We start from the raw sequence: 26266 nt of genomic DNA, 5'->3' as shown, positions 1-26266 counted from the left end.
TGGCCATGAGTAAGCCACACGATACTGGGAACCTCGGATTCTACTTCTTCATAATTTATACTATTTCTCCCCTCCTGAGGCTCTGGAGAGGCCCAGAGGAGACCACACATGTGAAACCCCGACAACACCATTTCCTTCCTGGCGCTGGGGTGGGGCATGGCACTCAAAGAAGGCATTGCATTTGAGAGACTGACTCACCAGGTCCTCAACACTGGGGCGTGTCTGCACTTGACACTGTGGTGAGCACCTCTCAGGCCTATGGTCTCAGCTCCAATTACAGCTCTCTGGACACCTCTCCCACTTGGAGCTGGCAAGAACCCCGAAGAGTATCCACAGACAAGCAACTGGCTACAGACCTTTCATCTACGAGGCCCTGATCCAGGAACAGGCCCTAAGGTTACCCCATCTCCATCCTGCCCCTATGCTCACACAAGGCCACTACCACAGCCATAGGATCCTGATCTCTACTTACAACAGCTTCAATGACAGTAATTTTAATGCTTTACAGGCAGCCCACTCATGTCTAGGCAGCAAAGGTAATTACTTCCAAAAGCAATCTGCCTCTCACTTCTAACAGTTATCCCCAGGCCTACCAAGAAAAGGGCCACCAGGACTCTGGGGTCAGAGGAATTGACCACACTCTAGTCTTGGCTCTGACTCTTCGGGGTTAATAGCCTTTGAGTCCTCAGTCTTCAGCTGCCCCCATCTGTAAAATGAGAATAAAGGAGAAGGGCAGGTTAAGATAAGACACCATAACATGCATGAAAATGCCTGGCACAAATTCATCCATTTCCCATGCCTGCTCTTTGGACACACTGTTCCACAGTGGCTTCCTAGGCTTGGGTTCTAGTAACACATGCTTGGACACATACACATGGCTGTTCTGAAGAATCACCAACCCACCTGTGCAATCAGGGGGACAGAAAAACGTGGTTGGTACTTCTAGGCAAGCTGGCAGTGGGGGCTTTCCCACTTCAATGTTTCAGTACAACTGTCATGTTCTAGACAAAACCAAGCAAGTGGAAGGACTGTGGAGGGATGGTTGAATGGGTGGGTGGATGGATGGATGGATGGATGGATGGATGGATGGATGGATGGATGAGTGGGTAGCTGGGTAGATGAATGAGTGGGTGAATAGGGTGGTTAATAGATGGATGGGTGAGTTAATAGATGGATGGTTAATAGATGGATGGGTGAGTGGGTGAATAGGTGGATAGACACATGGGTGGGTAAACAGATGAGTGTGTGAGTGGACAGATAGGTGGACAGATGGACAAGTATGTGGGTGGGTAAGTGTATGGTAGAATAAACAAGCAAAGAGCTTCATTAGGTTTCTGCATCCATTGGGAAAACCCACCTCTTTATTACAGCCCTTAGATTCTCCTGGGGGTGTGTGTGTCATCTTTTTCTTGAGGACAGGGTAAAGGGGCAGTGTCGAAACTTTGCTCAACATAGGAAGAGCATTTATGAGCATGGGTGGCCAGATTCTACCAGCAGAGACTCTGACTCAGGTGTCTGGGCAGACCTGAAACTCTGTTTCTGGCCAGTGCCTGTTACAACTCATCTGCCTTGGTTGCTCCACTAGCCACACTGGGAGTCATTCTTGGATCCACGTGGAAGAGCTTCCAACAGCTGCTGTACAACAAGCCTGCAGCCAGGATTTGGTGCCCTGGCTTGGGAAAGGCCAGCCGGAGGGTAAGAAAGCACCCTTCTAGCCTTGGCTAATCTGATAGCCACCTCCAGACACCCTCTTGTCAAATAAAGAGCTGGAGCCACTTGGCTGCATGGCAGCAGAACTCCAGTCTGGAAGGTGCCGTTTCCCTGCAAGAATTCCAGCTATGCAGTAACCCTAGTAAGTAGGACAAGGCCATTAGCCCACGCAGGCCTTCCATCAAAAAGAAGCCCTGGGAAGAGACCCCGACTTCCCGAAACACACACATATGCACACAAATATAAGCACATGAAGAAGGGACCAACACCTCCCTCAGAACTTCAATAAAGGTAGCAGAGCCTCACTTCAAGGTTTTGCTTGGTCACCAACTTGCCATGTACCTTAAGCTCTGGGCACATGTTATCCCCTGGGTCTTGGTTTCTCCACCTGTAAAATAAACTCCTCCTTGCCCTGGAAGGGACTGATATCATCTGAGCCATGATAGTTTCCTATTTTTCATTCTTTCACCTAACTGATGTTTTGTGAGCAATTCCTATGACCCAGGACTAATCCACAGCAGTGAACAGGCAGATGAACTAAGTTTGGGCCTCCTGGAGCTGGTCCCATTTCTGCTCCCCGACACCTTGTCCTTTTCGCATTTTGCTGTCCTTACCTTCCCACAATCACAGCAGTGGGTTTATTACCCATCATCCCTGCATTACATACGAGGAAACTGAGGCACTGTGGAAGTGGGAAAGCCGGGGTCAGGCCTCCGTCAATGCTGAGCTGAGACCTCTGTCAACCAAGCCCTTGTCCTCTAGCTTTCTGCTAGGAACTATTCCTTCTAAAGAACCCTCCCACAGCTTCCCAAACTCCACACACCTCAAGATCTTGAAAAGACCCCAGGCCACGGAGAGCATTGTTTTCTCCTGTCCCATCCAGGCTGGATGGGGCTTTTACCCCCTTTCTCCAAGGCAAGCTGTCCATGCCTCCCTCATGAGTGAGTACCTGTATCATGGGTATTACAGGAATGCTGGGAGGTTCTTCATAGACACCCCATCTCCACCTACCCTCTCTGTCTCTCACTCTAAGTACCCACACATGACCTAAGAGGCAAAGGCAGCCAGTCCTCAAGAAAGGAGGTGTAGCCGGGCGGTGGTGGTGCACGCCTTTAATCCCAGCACTCAGGAGGCAGAGCCAGGTGGATCTTTGTGAGTTCTAGTCCAGCCTGGTCTACAGAGAGAGAGATCCAGGAAAGGTGCAAAGCTACAGAGAAACCTTGTCTTGAGAAGAAGAAAGAAAGGAAGGAAGGAAGGGAGGGAGGGAGGGAGGGAGGGAGGGAGGGAGGGGGGAGGGAGGGAGGGAGGGAGGGAGGGAGGGAGGGAAGGAAGGAAGGAAGGAAGGAAGGAAGGAAGGAAGGAAGGAAGGAAGGAAGGAAGGAAGGAAGGGTGACCTCTGTGAACTAAGGCACAATTCTGCAATCCCGAACCCAGAGGAACACAATTTCAACTCCCAACACACAAGGACACTTTGGATCAGCAGCCCCACTTTTAGCTATGTGGGGTAAAACCATGAGCTTGCAAGGGGCTCATGGCCCTGAAGATCAACCTTAGCTTTAGCTGGAAACTCCCCCTACCCCTTTGAAAAAGTGCTAGGAAAATATCCCCTCTCCTTTCTGCCTTCCCAATCATGCTCATGGCTGCCCTCACCATAGCTGTTCCCAGAAGCAGTAGCTCACACCAGCAGGCCCAGGTCGCCAAGCTCCAGAACCCAAGTCTTGCTTTGGGCTTTTGTAAGCTTCCTATGGCATCTGTCTATGAGGTCCTGGAACCACCTTGGGCACTGCTAAGACATGGACTGTCTCAGGGGTCTGTAAAGATAGAAGGCCAATATGTATCTCTTATACCTTTTCCTTTGCCACCTACAGTGCGACCTTTAGAGCTTTGTGACAAGTGATGTCAGAAGCATGAACACAGAAGCAGGAGTGAGAAGTCAGCTGTCTCGGCTTCAGGGAGTCACGGAAGAAAAAGGCAATTGCAAAGCCGTGGCACTCTTCTGCTGAAGTTCCATTTTCCAAAATAAGTGTGTGTGCCTCTGTGAGCATGTGCACTGCACGAGAATGGGTGTGTGGTGTGCATGTGCTCACACATGCATGTGCAAGTCAGAGGCTGACATCAGGATGTCTTCCTCAATCACGTCTCCACCTTATTTCTTGAGACAGGGTCTCTCACTGAATCTTCTTTTGGCTATACTGGCTGGCCAACAAGGCCTTGGGATCCTCTTATTTCTACCCCCAAGTGCTGAGGCTACACACCCATGCCACCAAGCCTGGCTTTTACAAGCGTGTTGGGAATCTGAATTCAGGTCCTCAGGCTTGCACACCCACTGAGTCATGTCCACAGGCCCCAGGAAAGTGGCTTTTATTGTTTGTTTGTTTACAAAAATACAAGTCAGGTGTTGTGGTCCACGTCTTTAATCCCAGCTTGGGAGGAGGTAGAAGCAAGTGGATCTCTGAGTTTGAGGCCAGCCTGGTTTACAGAGTGAGTTCCAGAACAACCAGGGCTACAAGGAAAACCCTGTCTAACAATCAACAAACAAACAAACAAAAACTTCACACAAACACGGAGTGACAAATTGTTGGTGCTCTTAAAGAAATAATACTGCCGGGTGGCGGCGGCGGCGGCGGCGGCGGCGGCGGCGGCGGCGGCGGCGGCGGCGGCGGCGGCGGCGGCGGCGGCGGCGCACGCCTTTAATCCCAGCACTCAGGAGGCAGAGCCAGGTGGATCTCTGTGAGTTCAAGGCCAGCCTGGTCTACAGAACGAGATCCAGGACAGGCACCAAAACTACACAGAGAAATCCTGTCTCGAAAAACCAAAAAAAAAAAAAAATTATAATTTCTAATATGATAAGTATCAAGAGCTATGGCCACATGCAGCAGAAGCTTTTTGGGGTCCTCAATGGCTCTAACAATGGAACACAATCCAGAGAGGCCAGGTTTGGGAACTGTTTGGAGAAAGTGTCCTGGCCTTGACTGCTGATGGGATAAAGGGTGGAGCCTGGCCAACAGGCAGCTTATCCGGAGTCAGGTGATGGTCTGGGAGACCTGGAGGGGACATTAAGTGACCCTGGGCCATGGACCTGGAATTGATCTGGCAGCCTGGAAAGGGGATCTGCAGCAAGGCCAAGGGGATTGTTGGGGCCAAAGGGAGGCCATATGTGTGAAGAGCAGGGCCTGCGCTCCAGGGCTCACCCACAAAGGGAAGAGGGGATGCAGGACTCAGTGTCACAGACAGATGCGGTGAGGTAGGGGAATGTATGCTGCATGTGGCACATGACTGCAGCTGCAGGGACTTGCTAATGAGCAGAGCACATTCTGGCTCCAGAAAGTTCTACAGTACACTCCCAGTTCTTCCGGCAGCCCAGCGGGTTTCATTCATTCCGATTCTCACAGTGGGAGGCCCTTTGGTCCCTGAGGTCACCTCTGCCCCTTGCCATCTTCGGAGCACAACACAAACAGCTTTCACTTCGGCCCTGGCTCTGAGACTCTGGACAAGCAACTGTACATCCTATCCTTCACCATGGCCATGAAGCTGGTGAGCACGGCTCAGGGGACAGTGGACGAATGCTCTCAAGGCCCAGCAGTGTGGCCTACAGAAGGGCCCGGCCTGGGGCTTTGGCCTGGAGCTAGACACAGCTAGAGATGTTTGTACCTGCCTCAGCTGCCCATTATTATCAAAGTATTAGTGTCACAGCAGAAACATGGCCTTCTCAAGGTCACACTCCCAAGCCCAGTTTTCTTAAGAGATACAGAAGCAGTGATGGAGTGAGACCCCTCTCTCCTGTCCCCACCCCATGCCCAATATCCCAACAGGTCTCAGTGGGATTGGAACATTCCTGGGAGCAGGGGATATCCAGCAACACCCATGCCTACGGCCATCTACTCTTCCAGCAGTCACGTCTTTGAATCCATCCCATAGTCCCGGCGCCAGGCCAATTGCTATCTGCCCACAGCAAGGCTTGGCCCCAAAACTGGTTTCTATCAGTGTCTGTAGACTGATTCTTGGTCTCTCCCATCTGGCTGGACAATGAGAATCACGACCAGGGATGGGCATTGGAAAGACTCCCATGAGCCAGCCCCTGACCACCAAAACACAGCTGTTACTCCCAACAGCTCTTGTGCCCTTCACTTGCTCTGACTTTCTCTGGGGTGATCAAGGCTCAACACAAGAGGATACGAGGCACAGAGAGGTGTGGTACCTGTCTGCAGACACACAGCTAGAGCTAGGAGCCCAGGTCTGATGGTGCAAGTCCCAGATTCCAGAATGTGACCAGCTCAGGCAAGTAGAGCTGTGTCAGAATGTGCCTGGGAGTTGGGAATTGAGGTCAGTCTCAAGGGTTAACATCAGGCACAGCGTGAGAGGGGAGTCCCTGATAGTGCAGGCAGGCATCACCAGAACCAAACCCCAGCAATGGCTACCCCTACCAGCTGCACAGTTGGCCAACACCCCCTCCAACGTTTCAAGTTAAACTATAGAACATCTGTACTGGACAAAGCCTGCTGTCTGAGCCAGAAGGAAGGGAGAACCACGGTGCTTGCAGAGCTATTGGTCCCTAGGGAAGGACATAAAGTCCCAGAGCTTGGGGACAGTTCTTAGGGAAAGCTGGGGGGGGGGGGCAGGCAGAAGCAGAGTCCTCCTGCAGCGAGATCAGCTTCAGTTAAAGGCCCCAGCCCCGAGGAGGAAGCTGGTGGGATTTGGGGGCCTTCCAATGTGTTACCCTGCACCCCAGTCCCGGGGTGAGGGGCACTGCAAATCCCCCAATCAGTAGTCAAGTTCTCTGAAGGCAGACCCAGGTAGTCAACCCTGGGTCTGGACAGAAGAACTCAGAAAACTAGCTCCCCATATAAGAGTGTTCCTGGCCCAGCGGTGGTGGCACACACCTTTAATCCCAGCACTTGAGAGGCAGAAGCAGGCGGATCTCTGTGAGTTTGAGGCCAGCCTGGTCTACAGAGTGAGATCCAGGACAGGTATCAAAACAACACAGAGAAATCCTGTTTCAAAAAAAAAAAAAAAAAAAGAATGTCCCTGGCCGCAGGCAGCCACAGACCGGGCCCTAGCTTCCTGATCTGTTGTGGCAATTGTCTCTAGCGGGGATAGGGTGCAGAGGAGAGGAACTGGAATCCAGGTGACCTGACAGTTGAAGAATCAGCAAGATCCAGGCCGGGAGTCAGGCCTCAAACGTGTTGGCAGCTATCCAGACAGCTGAGACTAGTTCACAGTCCAGGGGCATGTACTGAGTGAGTGAAGCTACAAAGCTGAGCCTGGACTTCCATGTGAGCCTGGTCACTCAGGGCCACTTGGCAGGCATCGGGGGTTGGGGACTGATGCTCGCCCCTGGCCTCAGAATGGATCCCTTCTGCTGGGGTCCGTATACATGTGGGAGCCATCTCGGCTGTCCTGCCCAAGGTCCAGCCCTGTCCAGCTCCCTGGATGTCCTCAGGCAAGTCAGTGGCCACTTGCCTCTGACTTCAGTGCCAAGGGGTGAGGTCCATGACAAAGTCTCTGCCTCTCCGGTGCTATATGTGCACATGCACCCTCATGTGCAGGTTTAGGCACACCCCGCACCAGTATGGCACCCCATGTAGGAGGGTGCCCTGCTGCAGAAAGGCTGGCAAGACAGTGAGACAGCAGGCCCACCACAGGGCCCCTAACAAAGGCGGGGCGTTGGCAGCCAGCAGAATAGGGGCGGGCTGAGATGGATGTGGCTTGGAGCCTAACAGGCCACCAGCAGCCGCAGCATCTGCTTTTTCTCACCTCTAAAGGGAATCGATTTGTCTCTGACTGATTTCCCTGACGTCTAGTTTTCTTCTCCGCCCGGCTGTCAGCCCAGCCACTGTGCACAGGGCGGGGGAGGCTCTGGCCGTCAGCCTGCCTGCCTGCTTGCCTGCCTGCCTGCCTCCCGCTCCTACCTCCCCACGCGCCCACATGCTCAAGGCATGCTGATCTCATACTCACAGCCACAAAAAAGCCCACACCCCACAGACAGCCTACCCACCACAGACACAAGCCCCACAAGATATGCACATCACACACTCCCACACAGAGACAACCTGCCCACAGCATACACATCCCACATAATACACATCCCACATACACACAGAAGACAACAACCTACCCACAACACATTCACAGCTACACACAGGCAACTGGCCCATAACATGTCCACAACATAGACACTCCACACAATAAATACCCATATTCACACAACCCACCCATAACATGCTCACACCATGCACACCCCACACATACCCATATACAAACACAACCTGCCCATAACAAGCCCACAGTATGTACAACCCATACAAACATACACATGTCACATCCACTTACAGACAACCTGCCCAGAGTACACACACATCCCACACTATATGTATATATGTGTGTGTTATGTTATGGTATGTATATATGTGTGTGATATATCACAATCCTACCCATAAACAACCTGCCCATAGCACGTACACCCCACACAATACACATATACTTTCCCAAAATGATGTCTCCTCCACAGACACACAGCCTGCACAATATAAACATATCATACACCCTCACCCGTAGATGACAGACACACACACCTGTATAATATACTCATACCACACACATTCCCACTTACAGGTAATATGCCCATTACATACACCCCACATGAGACACACCCCACATATACCAATCCACAGACAACCTGCCTGCAAACATGCACACACTATACACATCACACAACACAAAGACAACTAGCCCTAATTACACACACAACACACAATACACACAACACATTCCCTAATCTGGCAGACAGATAGACCTGCTGCTTACAGTACAGACATACCCATGCATGCCAAACTCATGCAAAATGGACACAGCACACACTTTGCATACACAGATGGACACACTTGAGCCACATACCCCCCCAGGCACCATAGAAGTACCGCCATCCCACAGACATCTCACACTAATGACACCAGAAACAGCCACCTTTCACACACACATTACCTTGTCTCTCTGACACAAATACTCCTACACTACACACATTCACAAACTAAGATAGTGTCTGTGTTTACACAGACATCTATAGAACACACACTCATCTGCGCACATGCGTTCACAAGAGCACACACACACACACACACACACACACACCTCCAGCTCTCCTGCTTCCATCTGACTCCCAACACCAACACTCACATTGCCGACTGACACACACACACATACACCCCCCCCCCCAATATGAGCATTCCTTCCCTTCCCTCAAACCTTGGTCACACACAGCCCTTGCCCATGACTGAGTCTCCTCAGGTTCTCCTGGGCCTCTGTGTGTGCTGTTATCCTCCCTTGGACTCTCCACTCTTCTACTCGTTCTGAACACCTGTACAGAGGGGAAGCAAAAATACCAGAACCCTACCATGTACCCCAGGTCCCAAGAGCCTGGGAGGAGGCTCCTGGGTGTCAACAGAAGAGGCAGCCATAGTCAAACTGAGTAGAGCTTGAGGACACAGTGGGACCTCTCGGTAGCTTGCCACAGCCCAATCTGTGTGGAGGGCTGGGTTCTAGCAGGGCCCAAATGACCTGGAGCAGGAAGGAGGAGTTTCAAATGCCCAGCACCAAGGGATGGAGGCGGGACTTCCTGCCACAGGTACCTGGGCAGGGCTTCCAGGAAATTCTCTGTCAAGCCAGTCAACAGCAGTAACAGCAGCAAACAGAATACCACACACTGACTCTCCATCCACAAAGCATGACCCTGATAGTTACGGACTAGGGCCTAAGAATGCCCAAGCGTGGTAGCTCTCTCATCTCAAAATGAGGAAGTGGAGGTAAAATCTGCACACAGGGCTTGTCCAGAGCCCCATACATATGGTCAGTGAGTTCACCAGTTCTACTCACATCACGGCCCAAAACTCAGATCGAACCAACCAACTCCAGCAGACAGTGGGTCCATCTGCCCTTAGAAGCCTCCTGAGGCCATTCTCTCTGTGCCATGCCCACCTCAGGAGTTACCCACCCTCAGCCTGGACCAGTGTGGGGTTGACATGTGCATGTGTACACAGAGTGCCACCCGAATGTTAGAGCATAGGACAGGGGTGCTGAGGTGGGTGGGTGGGTGGAACATCTCCACAGGTATGTGGCCCTGTGTGGGGATGGGAGCATCCAGGGGCATCCAGGTGTGACTGTGGTTTGTATGCCTTAAGAAGGAAGGTGCAGCAACCTAAGACAGAGCACCTGTGTGGCCTGGGCAGGTGATTCCATGATGGGTAAGGTGACGTCCAATGCAACCCAAGTCAGAAACTTACTTTTTAATAAAAGGGGGACCTGTAGGTCCCTGGCCCCCGTTTTGGGTAACTGTTGCCTTGCTTGTGGACCTTGACCTTGATATCCTCCCTATGCTAATTCCCTGCCAGGTTCCACCCTCCTGAATGCTAAAGGGAAGTTCCTTGTCTGTGTATCCTGAATAATGGGAGTTAACAGCTTAGATGCAAGATTGTAAAACATCAGTAGTGAACTTCTGCCCTCCAGGGTTCTCCCATTGTGCTGTAAGCCTATATTTAAGACCTCCTCCCTCCTTCAATAAATGACATTCGGCATTTAAAATTAAAATATATATAGTATATATATTACATATATATACATTCTGCAAATGTAATCTATGAATACCACAAATGTGATTAATATCATGAGTGTAATTAATGAATATCATGAGTGTAATTTAAAAAATAAAAAAAATAATAATAAAAAAGGAAGGTGCAGATAGGATGGGGCTGTGCAAGAAAGAGGTGATGCGTGTGCCCCGAGATGTACACACTAGGGTGCATGTAGCAATGCGCAGCGATTATGAGGTGCAGCTCTAGATAAAAGAACAAGTTTCCCTCTTAAACCCATGTCCTTTCCCCCTCCCCCCTGGTCTTTATCTGGCCAGGCAGCCCTGCTCTCAGCTCAGGCAGTAGGTAATTGATTAATAGGACTGGTTCTTGGCTCTTCGAGGTCTGGCTGTAGATAAGAGGAGACAGGAGCAGCCGCCCAGCGGGATGCCCTGGATTCCAGGACTGAGCTCTGAAGTTACAGGTCATAGGTGTCCCTATCTCAGTCCTTTACTCTCCTCCTGGTGCCAGGGGTCCACACACCCTCCAGGGTAACATGCACAATGCAGATACCCCAGTTAGACCCTGGACACAGCTGGATTGAGGCTCACTCCCCAGCTGGAACGGGGATTACCTTCAAGTCCCTATGAAGACTTTACAGAGCCATATTCATGAATGACTGTGTCCCCAGGGGGAGTGTTCACACATTCATACCTGTCTTCACATGACACTTCTTCACTCTACTACCGAGGTAAGCTGAGGTTGGTTATCAGAGCCCCAAAAGCCAATAAAGGCACAAACCCAGCCTCTATGACCTCCAATGGCCATGAACCCTCTAGACCAGCAAGCAGATGAGGAGACAGCAACATCAAACCCAAAGACCTAGTCTAAGAGAATATGAGGGTGTACAGACAGATCTACAGCATTCTGGGGCCCAGGATCCCAGCTGATGTCTGCATGGATGAGTATAGAAATATGAAGGCTCACAGTGTGTCCAGGAAGAACCCTGCTAGGAAGGGCCCTTCATTTATTTTCTGTTGTTTGCCTAAGCTGTTAGAGCGACTATCACACTCCCTAAGCACATCCTTGGGGACCACTCCTGATGCCATCCACTCTAGGCTTTTCATCTGGAAGCTGTGGAAGAACAAGGCAGGTAGATGGATAAGTTTTGATAAAGACCCCTGCCCACAAGAATACAAGAAAAACACCAGATAACATCAGGAGAGGCCATCTAGATATCCATAGCCTCCTTCCAGGACCAGACATTGAGTGGTTAGGGCTCCCAGGGCTGAGACAGGAGGCTGAGTTGGAAAAGGCGGTGCCCACCCCTGTGTCAGGTTGGAATGGAACATACACTGTCCTCTGCAGGGCAGGGCAGGAACGTGCACCCATGCTCCCAGAACACATGCTCTGATGCCTCCAAGGATGTGTGTACTCCCTAGTCCCACTCCACCCATGCAGAGCTCTGATGGCTGGCCTCTGGGGCAAGGGGCTACCTCTACACCCACCCAGCAGCACTCTAGAACCTTCCCACCATCCCGGCCTAACCTCAGCATTGCATCCCCTGCATCCCACTTCAGCATGACCTACTCCCAAATGGTGTAGCTACCAAAGCCAGGGCCTCTGAGCCAGTAAAACTCCCTTTCCAGCAGAGAACCTGAGGCAAGAGCACATGAGCTACCAGCAGGTTGAAAGTCACAGAGCTAGTCAGCCCCCAGGCTGGATGTGAGCTCCGGGCGTCCCAGTGCTGACCAGCTCTCACTAAAGCACACCATGTGACCCGTGACGTCACTCTACTTTCCAGCTTCCCCTGAGTCTCTTGCCTCTTCTAGGTCTGCCCCCCTTCCCTCTACATCTCTTCTGCTCCCAAACCCTCCTCTTCCTCTTCCTGTTCCCGTCTCCTTGTTCGTCCTCTTGCTTAAGGGTAGCAGTACAATGTCCTCTGGTTCTAGAGGAGTGGTTTTCGCAGGACTTGCTACTCGTTTGTGCTAGACAAGCCCTGTCCTCTCTGTTCTCTGGAACAGAACTCCCTGAGTTCTGTGGAGGGCCACAGGCCACGGTGTGTCTTGCTCTCAGTTAGTGTGTGTGTGTGTGTGTGTGTGTGTGTGTGTGTGTGTGTGTGTGAGAGAGAGAGAGAGACAGAGAGACAGAGAGACAGAGACAGAGAGACAGAGACAGAGACAGAGAGGTGTGTATGCATCTATATGTGCAGGCACATGCACCTCTATGTGTGTGTGATATGTGTGTATGGTGTGTATGTATCTACATATGCAGGCACGCCATGCACCTGTGTGTGTGTGTGTGTGTGTGTGTGTGTGTTACATATGTATGCATCTACATATGCAGGCATGTGCACCTCTGTGTATGCGTGCTAGAGGTTGACATCAGGTGACTTCCTGCCTCACTTCCCTTTGTAGTTTTTGAAATAGGGTCTCTTTGCTGAGCCTGGGGCTCACCAATTGGCTCGATTGGTAGTCAGTGAGCTCTTAGATTCTCCTACCTGACCCAGCACTGGGATTACAGGTGCCGTGACTGGCTTTCTGTGTGGGTGCTGGGGATCTGAACTCACACTGAGCCATCGCCTCAGCCCACACTTCCTCTTTTGTGAGCACAACTCCCAAGTATCTGCCTTCTCTCCACACTGCCTGTCATTGGAAGAGAAGAGGAGAGAGAAGAATGGAGGGGAGGGGAGGGGAGAGCAGAAGGGAGGAGGAGGAGGAGAAGGGAGACATCCATCCCTACAAAGACTGTATTGGGATGTTTTACTATGTGCTCTGGCTCGGGCAGCACCTTAGTTAATGGTGTGTCAGACTATGGTACAAATTTATAGCTGAAGGTTTACATCACAGACAGCTGCAATGAATGACGATAAATTAATTTAAAGTGCTACCAAAGTCTATGTGCTTATGAGCTCGGGACTAATAATTTATAAATGCATGCCTTTTATAATCCTGGTCTTAAGTCTTGAAAGCAGCTAGTTAAAAAGCAGTCACATGACATAAATTATTTTTATTCTTATCACTGTGTATGGTGATATGGAAGGGAGAGGATGGTGGCCACCAGCCCATGGCTTTTGCAGGTAGCCATCTCTCTGTAGTCCCCATCCCTACTTCTAAGGAACTTGAACCTATAGTCCTCAGCTCCATCCTATCATTGGCCAAGCATGCCCCCACATCCTAACCCCCTTTCTGAGGGTTCAACAAAATTCTCCTCCACTATAAGGCCTCTCCTCCAACCAAAGAGTTACAGGGACATCTTCTTGCTCCTTGGAAAGAAAAGAGCAAACATCTTTTTATGTGCAGACAATAAGCACAGTCATTCTCACGGGAGGTTGTGAAGAGACTCCCTGATCCTCCATGGCTTCATCTGTAGAGCAAACTTCACAACGAACAGCCCTCACAGGGCCATCAGAACTGATTAAGGTCACATATAAGCCCTCAGTAAAGTGTGCTTTCCACTACCTGCCCTATGAGGACAGGGACAAGTTGAGAGTGCTTTATGACACTGGGAACCTCGTGGCTGGTTGAGCTGCTCAGATCTTCAAAAATGGGAGCTGGCTCTTCCCTTCTGTAATGTTGCCCCACGTCCTTCTCTCCCTCAAGTCAAGCCTCACCCATGTGCCCCAAGCCCTGCACCATGAGCCCTGCACCTGCTACTGCCTTGTTGGGCCCATCTGTTCTTCTCATGTTAGCTCACTCTCTCCTGCATTGCCTGAAAGATCTCCCTAACACTTGGCAGTTCCTCAAACCAAGAGGCAGAGTCAATTCTTTTGTTTTTTTTAAATATGGACCACTTTTCAAATTTGCATGTCATCCTTGCACAGGGGCCATGCTAATCTTCTCTGTATCGTTCCAATTTTAGTATATGTACTGCCAAAGCGAGCACAGAATCAATTCTTGCATCCTTTGGCGTTGCCTTCACCTTGCTTTGACATAAACTAGGTCAGCAAGGGTAACGCAGGACTTCTGAGATTGGATCTTGAGGTGCCTTGCATTCTAATGCTCCCCAGATCTGCAGGCCTAGCCTGATTTCCTTCCCAGACCCAAATGCCCCACTGTCTCCTGGACCTTTGTTTTGAAGGTCTTGCAGACACACGACCCTCCAAGCTCCCCCTTTGCTTATTGTCTCCACCCCAACCCCATCCTCCTTACTTGCTCTTCCTCCCAAGACTGGAACTCTCATCTATTCTATTGCTGAGTCCCAAGACTGGTGCCCTGCTTCCACCTCCCATAAGGTCAGTCTCAGGGGCTAGGAAGATGTCTCTCTCAATGGGCAAAGTGCTTACCTTCCTAGCATGAGGACCTGAGTTTGATCCCCAGAACCCATGTATAAATGCCAGACACTGGGGACTGAAGAGATGACTCCATAGTTAAGAGCACTTACTGCTCTTTCAGAGGGTTCAGTTCCCAGCACCTACATGGTAGCTCACAATTGCCCATAACTCTGGTTCCAGAGGATCTGACATCCTCTTCTGGACTCTGTGGCCACCTAATACACATATGTGCACATACATACATGGAAACAAAACACTCAAACATGTCAAAATCTTTTTATTCTTTAATGCCTGGCATGGTGGCATATATGTGTAATCCCAGAACCAGGGAGGCAAAGACAGAGAGATCCCTGGGACTCATGGATCAGCTAGCCTAGCCCGATTGGTGTCTCAAAGGATGTGGACATCAGCATTCCTGAAAATGACAATGGCACACAAGGTTACCCTCTGACCTCCACAGGCACATGCTCTCACATCCATGCATACACTGAGACACAGACACAGAGACACACAGACACACAGAGACAGACAGACAGACAACATTTTAGTCCCGGGTCTTGGTAGGGCAGCCTCTCAACTGGCTTTGATCATCTAATTGAAACTGTTCTCTCCAAACCTAGGCTGCTTGGATCTCTCCACAGCCCAGCCTCTACTCATGCATTTAGTCCCTTCTCCACCCAGCAGACCTTAATTATGTTCCTTTGCAGCTTAAATACCTTCATCGGTCCCCATTGTCTTCCTAATAAAAGTCACACTTGATGTGAATTATTGGCTCTCCACACCTGCCCCAGGACTTCCCCAGGTCTCATCTCTGACTGTTCCTGATACTCAAGCTGGCCTTGCCCCTCCTGCCTGCTGCCTGCTCCACCCATGAGCTTTCACATGACTGCTCCTCCTGCAGGGACCCCCTTCCCTCCAGGGGCCAATAGATACCCTGATGGCAGGCCTTGGCTTCTCTAGGAAGCCTGTATGAGCCTGTAGCTCTTGCTGAGGGACTGCCCTGCTGGTTACTCCACTGTACCCTCCCTCACTTTTTTTCTGTCTCTCACCCACAGTCTTCCCTTCTCTTCCTTCCTGACCCACTTATCTGCCTGAATGGTCTTTGGAGAGTAGTTTGTCCCTCAGCAAAACAGGCAGCTCAGGGTGGGTGGGCAGGAACTACCTGTCCCAAGCCAGCACAAGAGTGGGCACAGAATAAGAATACTCTGAAATAACTAATGACCAATGCCATCATCTTGCCCCTTCTGGTTCACATCAGAGCCTGATTCTGACCATTTATAAAGGAGTGTGTCTACCTTTGGCCATCATTTCTCAACTCAGCCATTGAATGTCCATCTACTGGTTCACCATGTGCCAGCCCTAAACAGACACACAAATGACAAATGGATGGATAACAGAATTACCTAGATGTAAAAAACACACAGATGCATGGAGATGCTCACCAGCAATATGCTAAGGGAAAGAAGCCAGACACAAGGACTTCGTGCTGGTGGGTTCTGTGACATTTGAGAAAAGGCAACCTAGAAGTGATGAAAAGCAGACCCAGTTTCCCAAGACTGGAGCCCCAGGAGTCAGGTGGAAGCTGAGTTGTCTCATGGCTCAATGGGTAAGAGCACTTGCTATGCAGACATGAGGATCTGAGTTCAAATCCCTAACACTCATGTAAAAACCTACCGTAGCCACTTAGATGCTTGTAACATCAGCATTGTGGGGATAGAGATGCTGGGGCTTGCTGGCCACCAGCCTGTCTACAGGCTCAATTAGAGACCTTGTCTCAGGGCAATGAGGTGGAAGATGATAGAACATGGCAGTCAACATCATCCCATGGCCTCCAAAGGCTCATTAGGAGACGAGCCACAGTAGAGGAAAGAGTCTCTGAGCTCGAGGACACAACTCTACAAACTTCCAAAACTAGACTGACTGCAAAGAGGACACAGATGGGAAGAACTGGAGCAGGATATCCAGACTGTAGGGCTTCAGACCATGTGCTACATATGTAACAGGAAGGAGCAGAAAAAATACTTGAACCATTAATGACTGAGAATGTCTCAGAATTAATGTCAGACACTACACGTAGACCCAGGAGGCTAAAAGAACAGTGACTAGAATGAATATTCTCTCTCTCTCTCTCTCTCTCTCTCTCTCTCTCTCTCTCTCTCTCTCCCTCCTTCCCTCCCTCCCTCCCTCTCTCCTGTCAATAGCAGAAAACCAATGATGAAGGAAAAAAAATCCTGAAATGAGAAGAAAAAAGAAAGGAAGAAAACTCTCATGTATAGGAACAAGGATAAGGATTGAATCATGCTTCCCAGACACCATTTCTGGGGAGAAAAAAAAAAAAAGAATAAGATGAAATATTTAAAGAGTTAAGAAAGAGAGAAAAAAGTCAACTACAAATTCTGTTTCCTGCCAAGTTAGCCTTCAGAAGTAAATGAAATGACAAGACTTTCTCAGATAAACAAAAACTGAGGAAATCTGTACACTAGACCTGCCTTGCAAAATATGTAAAACAAAGTTCTTTAGAGGTTGAGGAGATAGCCTGAGGACCTGAGTTCAAATTACCAGCACCCTCACAAAAATCTGGCCATGGTTGCACATACCTGTCAGTCAGGTATAGGATACCGAAGACATAGAGCTCACTGGCCTGCCAGCCAACCTTACCAAAACAAGTTTCCAGTTCAGTGAGCGGCCCTGCCTCAAGCCAATAAAGTGGAGATGGTTAGAGAAAGACACTTGACTTCCTGTTCTAACCTCTATATGCCAGCGCATGGATGTGTGCAACTGCACAACATGCACATGCAACACACACATACACTCACCACACACATATGCAAAAGGAAGTTCTTTAGAGAAAAGGAAAACTATTCAAGTCGAAGCCTCCAAGCTACATAAAGAAAGGGAAAGTAACAAAGAATAAGAAGAGGTAAAAGAAACTTTTTCTTATTCACAATTGATACAACAGACAATTTGCCCAAAATAATAGCAACAATGTATTCAAGGATAGAAAGATAAATATGATCTGTGCCTCATTCAGTCATCATCAGAGGGGCTTCCTCCTGCAGCAGATGGGAACAAATACAGAGACCCACAGTCAGACAGCAGAGAGAGAGACCGGGGAAACACCCAGGTCTAAATGGGATCTCTCCATCAAATCCCCTCAGAGCTCGGGGAACACCAAAGAAGAAGAGGTTGAAGGAGTGTGGGAGCCAGATGGAGGACACCAGGATAACAAGGCCCTTTAAATCTACCGAGGAAAACGCATATGAACTCAGAGAGACTGAAGTAGCAAGCACGAGCCTGCATGGGTCTGTACCAGGTCCTCTGCATATATATTACAGCTTTCAGTTTAGTATTTCTATGGGGCTCCTGAGTGTGCGAACGAATGGGTCTCTGATTCTTGTGCTTGCTCTTGGATTCCCTTCCTCCTGTTGGGTTGCCTTGTCCAACTTAGATGTGATGTTTTTTGTTTTATCTTATTATATTTTTATTGTTGTTGTTATCTCTTAGAAGCCTGTTCTTTTCTAATGGGAGAAAGGGAATGAATCCAGAGTGGAGAGGAGGTGGGGAAGAACTGGGAAGAGTATAGAGAGCAGACACTGTAATCGGGATATATTTTATGAGAGAAGAATCTATTCTTTTTTTCTTTTTTCTTTTTTTTTTTTTTTTTTTTTTTTTTTGGTTTTTCGAGACAGGGTTTCTCTGTGTAGCTTTGTGCCTTTCCTGGATCTTGCCCTGTAGACCAGGCTGACCTCGAACTCACAGAGATTCGCCTGCCTCTGCCTCCAAGTGCTGGGATTAAAGGCATGCGCCACCACTGCCTGGCTGAGAAGAACCTATTCTTAATAAAAGGGAAAAATGTTAAAGAAAGAAAGAAAGGAGGGATGGGAGAGAGAGGGAGCAAGGAACAAGTTTTAATGTGAAACCCTATTCTATACATAAAAACCTGTTTGGAAGATCTTATATCAGTAATCAGAAGAAAATATTCTTCAAGCAAAAGCATGGTCTAAAGCGTGAGTTCCAGGACAGCCACAGTACACAGAGAAACCCTGTCTGGAAAAAATAAAAAATACAAACAAAACTAAAATTAAAAAAAAAAAAAACTTTTCTTCTTCACCATTGCTACAACAATTTGTTCACAATAATAGCAACAATGTATTCAATGATCCTATTTGTGAGCTGAAATGAAGACCTTACAGGAGAGATAATAGGAAAGCCAGGAATACTTTGTTACTACAGGATACTTATAGCTAATGTAACAATGTAACATTATTTGAAAACAGTGTCATAATAGTTACAAATGTATACTGCATGCCTGATAGGTAGGCGCTGGCCTTCCTAGGAGCCCAGGAGTATGGCATTGGAGAGTAATCCGTACCATAAGGAGAAGAAAAGGGACTCTAGGTCAACTATCTTTAAAGAAAGTATAAGAGATTCCCTGTCTCAAAAAAAAAGAAAAAGAAAAAAAAGAAAGAAAGGAGGGAGGAAGGGAGGGAGGGAGGGAGGGAGGGAGGGAGGGAGGGAAGAAAAAAAGAAAGACGAGAAAAGGAATCATAATAATTTAAAGTCACAAAGGACAAAAAAAAAAAAAAAGAAAACAAAAACAACAACAAAACCCCCAAAGTCAGGCAGTGGTGGCGCACACCTTTAATCCCAGCACTTGGGAGGCAGAGGTAGGTGGATCTCTGTGAGTTCAAGGCCAGCCTGGTCTACAGAGTGAGTTCCAGGACAGCCAACGCTACACAGAGAAACCCTGTCTTGAAAAACAAACAATACAAACCCTCCCAGAAACAGAAGGTATGCTAGGAACAAAGCAAGAGCCACAGCCAAACAGCTCCAGACACAGTAAGCAAGACACATGGCTGTTTGTGTGAGCCTTGACTCTGCTTCACAGAGTCAAAATCAATCTGCATACAGCTCAACCTCAAGAGCTAAAATCATAAACCATCTAGAAGAAAATTTGGGAGGTTTTCTTAAATATGATGTGGAAAGCACTAACTGTACAGGCTTTGCTCCTCGGAGGATTCTGTTAGGAGAGTGACCAGCTATACCCCAGGTACGGGGAAATACCTGTGGTGCGTCAATCTGACAAAGATCCTGTAACAGGAATTTACATGAAGACTCTTTCAACTTGGTAACGACAAAACCAGTGACCCAATCAAAGTGGGCCTAAGATTCAAATGGATACTTCGTCAAAGAAGGTGCATGCACATGACAAATGTCCAATCTCCTCAGCATCATTATGCATTACGGAATTGAAAACTGCAATGGCAAAAAGTTACCATCATGTACTGACCAAAATAGCTCAGAGGAGTGACAGGTAATATCAATAAGGGATATGGGGTAAATGATATCCTTATATATTGTTGGTAGCTGACATGGTGTGAATACATGAAATAGAATTTGCCTGTTTCTCCTTTTTGCCCCTTTTCATAGATAGCTCAGACTGATCTAAAACTTGCCAGGTAGCTGAGAATGACCCTTAATTTCTGATCCTCCTGCTTCCACCTCCTGAGTGCTGCCCTGGCCAGTTTATGTTGTACTAGGGGTTGAACAACAGGGCAATATCTCCATATCCCACCAATTTCTTACAAAGTGAAACATATGCTTACCCTTCACCCAAGAAATCCACTTCTAGGTATTGATCCAAGAGAAATGAAAACACACTCATCTACAGTAGGCCCAATTATGTGTTGGTGCTCACATGTGTTTTGTTAAAAAAAAATCCCCAGAGTAAAAACAAGTCATGCATATATTGACTGGGGAATGGGGGGCGGGCTGTACTATGCCCACTGACTGGAATACTAGTCAACAGTGAAATGGGGGAGTCAAAGGGGGCTCTGCAAGCAAGAGGACCAGAGTTCCGATGCCTAACACCCACACAGAGGCTGAGTGGGAATGGCAGCCCACCTGTACCCTCAGCATGCAGAAGGCAGAGGCAGAGATATGCTCATTGGGGCAAGCTGACTAGCTAAATTAGCTAAATCATGAGCTCTGGGTTCAAGTGAGAGACTTTGCCTTGATACTGTAAGGCAGAGAAGAAGATATTAACATCATCATCATCTGGCCTTACCAGAGGCAGCCATAGAGACAAAGCTGAGTCCCCAGGCCCAGAGGTTAATTCCTTTGTGAGTTTTTTTCTTTCTATGCATCTCAGGGATTATTTATTGAGTACCCACTATGTTCCATATCCTACACACTGGGAGATTTGTTTACCATGTCCTTGTAAATCCTCAAGTCAGACTTCCTAGAGTCCACCTGTGAGTAAGAACTGGGTGATGTTGTCCAAGTTCCACAATGTGCCTCAGTTTACTCCTTGTAAAGTGGATGTCCTGGGGGGCTTACCATAGGGAGTCGATGAGGTAGTACTGGAAAGTTCCTTGGCAAGCTACAAACAAGCCCTGTGGTTGCCATGGTTACGCTTCTGTTAAGCCTCCCCCCATCCCTGTGCATCTGCATTCAGTCAGTCAGAAAGTTGGGCTGTGTAACCCCTGTCTTCACGTGTTGGCTGTGAGACCTGAAAAGGGTTATTTAGCCTCATTGTTTAGCCTTTCAGTGCTGCCAGTTCTTTTAAACAAGCCTTCCCCACCAGGTTGGCAGAGAGTAAATGAGCTGACAATCAGGAAATGCCTTTTTTTTTTTTTTTTTTTTTTTGAGACAGGGTCTCTCTATGTAGTCCAAACCATGCTGGAACGTGCTTTGTAGACCAGGCTGGCCTCAAACACACAGAAATCCACCTGCCTCTGCCTCCTGAGTGTGAAGATTAAGGGCATGCGCTGCCATGCCTGTCTTGGCCTTGAATTTTTGATGTTCCTGCCTCAACCCTCCAAGTGCTGGGGTGACAGGTAGGCCCCATACCTGGCTTTAGAAATGTTAGTTTTTCATAGACTTTGTACAACGGATGCATTTTAGCAAAGAAAACCGAAGCCCAGTGACAATAACCAGGATCACACAGCAATCAGCCAGGACAGGAACCCTGCATCCCAGCTCAGGAAAGCCCAGAGAGTGTTCCCGTTTCCTGTCTCCACATCATACCAGGGCCTCCAAAAGTCCCTCTCCAGACACTAGAAGTAGATTGGGAAGGAAGGCCCTCCCTGTGTCTCCGGCCCTCCCAAAGGGTGACACCCAAGGGTGAGGAGGTCAGGTTAGAGGCAGCCAGTGGTCTAGGGCCACGTGATCCTGAATGTGCCCAATCTTACCTAACCTGAGGAGATGAACAAGCTTTGGCCTGGTTGGTGCTAGGGCTGATGATGAAGCAGACTGCCCCAATCCCCAATCCCAGTTTCCATGTGACCCTGCTTGGGGCTTATCTGAAGCATGAGGGCTGCTCCCCAGACATAAATGGAAGCAGAATCCTCCTCCTTCCAACACACACACACTACCTTGAGGCGGGGGAGGGGACTGATAGAGTTGGAGCCTCCAGGTGGGTCAGACTGGACAGTTAAGTTCCTATCTAGACAGCAGGCAGGAGGGCCTCTGAGTACTTCCCAAGGGAACAAGCAGTTCCCAAGCCCCCGAGAGCTCCATGCCTTACAACAGAGCCACCTGCCTGAGACCAGTCTCCTTGTCCCCCGTTCTAACAAGACATTTACGTACCTACTCTCAAGTGAAATTGCATCACTTGGGGGGGGGGCAAGCAAGCAGGTGGGATCTTTCTCTGTGGGTCCAAAGTCTGGCTATGGCCCTACTCCTATGGTGGTCTTGGGAAAAAAAGTCACTGGAAATACAAGGTCAAAAGAGTAGGCACAGGGCTCTGTGGGGGCATGACCCTGGAAGGGTCATGCCAGGGTCAGCTACAGGGAGGGGATAATAGCCAGTGACCTGGGAAATCCAGCAGAGGAGACGGGTGTGCTGGCCCTGCAGAGGTAGAAAAGAACAAGCAGGCAGGACATGCCGGGTGCAGAGGTCAGCAGCTTGTTCAGGATGTAAGATCATGAAGCAGACTGGCAGGGAACCATACGGGGTGAGACGGATCCAGGATGTGGAAGGAGGCCTAGGGCACCAGGCAACCCCAAATGACGTCTGGGCTTGGCTGAGCTGAGCTCCAGCGCTTGCTGCCGGGACCGGGGAACCCAGACAGATCAGGTACATGCACAGCACGACCTTGACCCCTCCTTCTGCAGGCCAGGGATTCCACCTGTTCTCTTAGGTAACTCCTCCAGGGAGCCACTATAACTGCACCCCTAGACTTTCAGACCAGAGAGCCACAAAGAGAAATTGAATCAAGGGCCAAAGTAGAAAACACTTTACTTTACACTTGGCTCTGAGTCAAATCTCAACTCTGGGATAAGGGATCCATAGGAAAAAATGCTTCCCCCAAGCATTTAGCCCGGGGCTGACCCCTAGATCTATCCAGTAAGCATCAGTTTCCTTAAGCGTCAGAACCAGCAAACATTGGGCTTCTCATTTCATATGGGAGGAAACCAAGGCACTCAGGACACCTCAGTGACAGGCCCCGGGACAGCCCAAGAACACGGAGACGGTAGGTGAAGGTCAGAGGTATCTCATTCTCCCTACCTGACACCCACCATGGCTCACAACATGGACAAGACTGGTTGAGTCTCAGTTGTCTGTCTGTCCCACAGAGAGTCTTGCAGCTCAGGAGCTTTAACGTCATAGAACTGTGGTCCTGGTCCTGATCCTGTAGTTGTAAGAAAAAGATCTTTGAGTGACCACTTTCGGCCTCAGTTTTCCCATCTGTCACATAGGGCTTACAGCTAGGCCATGGAGCTGGACTACAACTTGCAGGTACGTGAAATACCACATTATTTATTGCCACGGTGCTAGGGAGCCCGAGAGCCTCACAGGTTCTAGACGAGCACTTCACCACCAATCAGCCACATTCCCTGCTTAAAATACCGTACTCATCAAACCTGGTGGAGTGGCGCACGCCTTTAATCCCAGCAGTCGGGAGCGGAGGCAGGAGGATCTCTGTGAATGGGAGACCAGCCTGGTCTACATAGCGAGTTCCAGAGTTATTTAGTATGACTCTGTCTCAAAATAACTAAAAGATATCAAATAAAATACCACACTCTTGAGTTTCCTTTCAAGAGACTTAACTCTGGCCACCCTGGCTCCATCACTACTAAGCTCTCACACCTCTGTCTCCCTTCCCGGGGCCCAGGAAGCATAGGCAGGGTCTGTGCCATCCAGTCTGTTCTAACCACCACTGAGTACCGACGGCCTGTGATAGTGTGGCCCCTGGCACCTTATGGCATCCTGTTTCAGTGGGTCAAGGTCAGAGCCAAGCCCCAGACCCACCTCACAGTCGTGAGAAAGGCCAGATCACATGGCAAGCCTGGGCCAGGCATCTGTTTTCTGCCCTGTGTGGCCCTCTCCCACTCCCAGCCCTCAGGAGCTAGCTCTCTGGGACTCACTCCTCTTACTTGACACGTCCTGGTGATGAAGGGGAGGGAGGTAGTTTCTGGTTCTTGGCAGGTGTGAGGCTGTTCTGCTACAGCCTTCAGACCCCAAAGCAGAGAAACACAAAGCCTGGAGGTGTGCTGGCACAGGCTTGTAACCCAGAACTTAAGAGGCTGAAGGGGGAGGAGCTTGAGTTTGAGGCCAACCTGGGCTACATAAGCTCCACCAAGAAAGGAAAAGAAGAGAGGAGGAAGAGAGGAAGATGGAAGGAAGGAAGGAAGGAGGGAGGGAGGGAGGAAGGGAGGGAGGGAGGGAGGGAGGGAGAAGGAAGGAAAGAAGGAAGAAAGGGAAGATGGGAGAAAGGGAGGGAGGAAGAGAGGAAGAGAGGGAGGCCCTAGGCCCTGGTTTGTCTATCTGGGAAATGGGTGCAGTGGCCCCAGTGACTGTGGAAAACAAAGCCGCCTTTGTCTGAAGAAGCAGCTTGCAGAGTGGGCTGCGAGCTGGTTCAGTGTGTAAAGATGCTTGCTGTCAAACTTAGTGAGCTGAGTTCAATCCCTGGGACGCACACTGTGAAGGGACTCCTGCTGCTTGTTCTGTGGCCTCCACACTGGGCAGTGGCACATGCTGCCCCTCCCATAAAAATTAAATAAATACATAAATGCAATAATTTTTAAAAACCTCAAAGCTTGCTGAAGAAAAGGTAGTCCCAGTCACATAACCTCCTCCTACCAAGATGGAAAAGCAGAGAACATAGTGGTTTTATTTCTGCCTCCTTAGCAACTCTAATGGGAGGGTCATGTCCAGAGCCCCACCCAGGCCGTGGAGGTCCGTTATCTGTGAGAATACTGGAGATAACCACCCTGCCTGAGGTCCTAGCCCAGTGTGACGGCAAAAGGGTGTAGCAAAAATCTTAAATGGCCTTATTAATAAAATCAAACCAGAGCCATGTATTGGGGTAAACGCTGAATGATCAGAGAAACAGAACAAGCCACAGCTTCCTCACCTCGCCAATTCCTCAGCTGATCCTGTTTTCTCAGACTGGAAGCCTCTGAATCTTCACCCAAATGGATCTCAGCTGAACTGCTGCTCAAAAGCCTAAAAGCTTAACCAGCTCTAGCTCCTGGTCCTCACGCCTTATATACCTTTCTGCCATCACTTCCTGGAATTAAAGGAGTGAATCACCATGCCTGGCTGTTTCCAGTGTGGCCTTGAACTCAGAGAGATCCAGATGGATCTCTGCCTTTGGAATGCTGGGATTAAAGGTGTATGCGCCACCATTTTCTGGCCTCTATATCTAGCGGCTGTTCTGTTCTCTGACCCCAGGTAAGTTTATTAGGGTGCACAATATTTTGGGGAACACAATATCACCACAAAAGGGGGTCTAGAAGCACATTGCCAGGTCCTGCTCCAGGAGAAGGGCTGCAGAGAATAAGGCCTGAGGGGGGGGGGGAGCGGAAGGGGCTCAAAACACGTTGTTGATGAAAAGCAGATGCTCAGGTCCTAGGGGGCTGCTGTGCCAACACTCTCCAGGAATGCCAGGGATGCCCCAGACTGGAGGAAAGGAGAGTTCCCATCTCTTACCTGTCTGCTGGAGGAGGCCAAAGTCTGGGAATTCTGTCCCAGGTGGGCAGCAGAGAACATCTATGATTCTTGCTCTTGGTGAGGAGGTGGGTCACTTAATTTTACTAATTGAAATCCCAACGGTGGCCATCCATCCTCCTCCGTCCCGCTGCCTCCAGGATCTTTCTGGAACAAGTTCACAGGACTCATATGCTCACTGGCCTTCAGAGCTCCCTGTATCTCACCTCTGCTGCTTGCCCCTACCTGGCTGACCACTAAAGCTTCCCCAGGCTCTTGTCAAGCACACAAGGCCCCCTAGCCTCCTACATTCTCGCTCCAAAGTCTACTGGCTGCTAGAGTCTCTTCCATGTTTCTCATTTACTAGCTAGGCCTTGTGATACTCAGAGAGGCCGGGCCACTTGGCTTAAGGCCACCCAGAAGGTGGACGTAAAATTCTAATTCAGCTCCTAAAGTTCATTGGAGCCTGAGAGCTTGACACAGGAGCTTTGGGAAGCTGCGCTGCTGCTTGATTCTATTGTGGTCCCTGTGCTGCGGGGACCACGGGTAAAGAAGGGCGAGTTAGGGTGGGAAGGTTACCATAGCACTCTACTCTGGGTAGGCACTAGACCAGAGGTTCAGCAGCTTGGACCTTCCGCTGCCTTCTGGCTCAGCTCCCTGCAGCAGGAACCAACTGGCAACCTCTGACCAACAAGCTTCCTTAGGAGCATGAATTGACTGTAGTACTCCAGAACCTGCACCAGAGGCCTCGAGGTGGTGGATACAGCCCACAGTCGCCCCAAATTCC

At 49.4% G+C, this 26266-nt stretch overlaps 1 long non-coding RNA gene and 1 other non-coding gene across 2 annotated transcripts in view; both read right to left on the bottom strand.

Annotated features, from left to right (window-relative positions):
• The window catches only part of LOC107403027 (uncharacterized), an 80725-nt gene extending 54750 nt beyond the window's left edge, over positions 1-25975 (bottom strand). The window contains exons 1-3 of the long non-coding RNA XR_013042265.1: positions 25483-25975; positions 23056-23179; positions 594-706 (exon numbers count right to left, since the gene is read on the bottom strand). This is a non-coding gene — a long non-coding RNA (uncharacterized LOC107403027). The remainder of the gene's footprint in view (positions 1-593; positions 707-23055; positions 23180-25482) is intronic.
• On the bottom strand, positions 14050-14156 carry LOC121832501 (U6 spliceosomal RNA). Its single transcript, XR_006076145.1, has one exon. It is a non-coding gene; the product is annotated as a U6 spliceosomal RNA (small nuclear RNA).
• Positions 25976-26266: the final 291 nt, after the last annotated feature.

This window comes from Peromyscus maniculatus, chromosome 9 (assembly GCF_049852395.1).
Source record: "Peromyscus maniculatus bairdii isolate BWxNUB_F1_BW_parent chromosome 9, HU_Pman_BW_mat_3.1, whole genome shotgun sequence".
NCBI lineage: Eukaryota > Metazoa > Chordata > Mammalia > Rodentia > Cricetidae > Peromyscus > Peromyscus maniculatus.
This window is presented reverse-complemented; position numbering and strand designations above follow the sequence as displayed.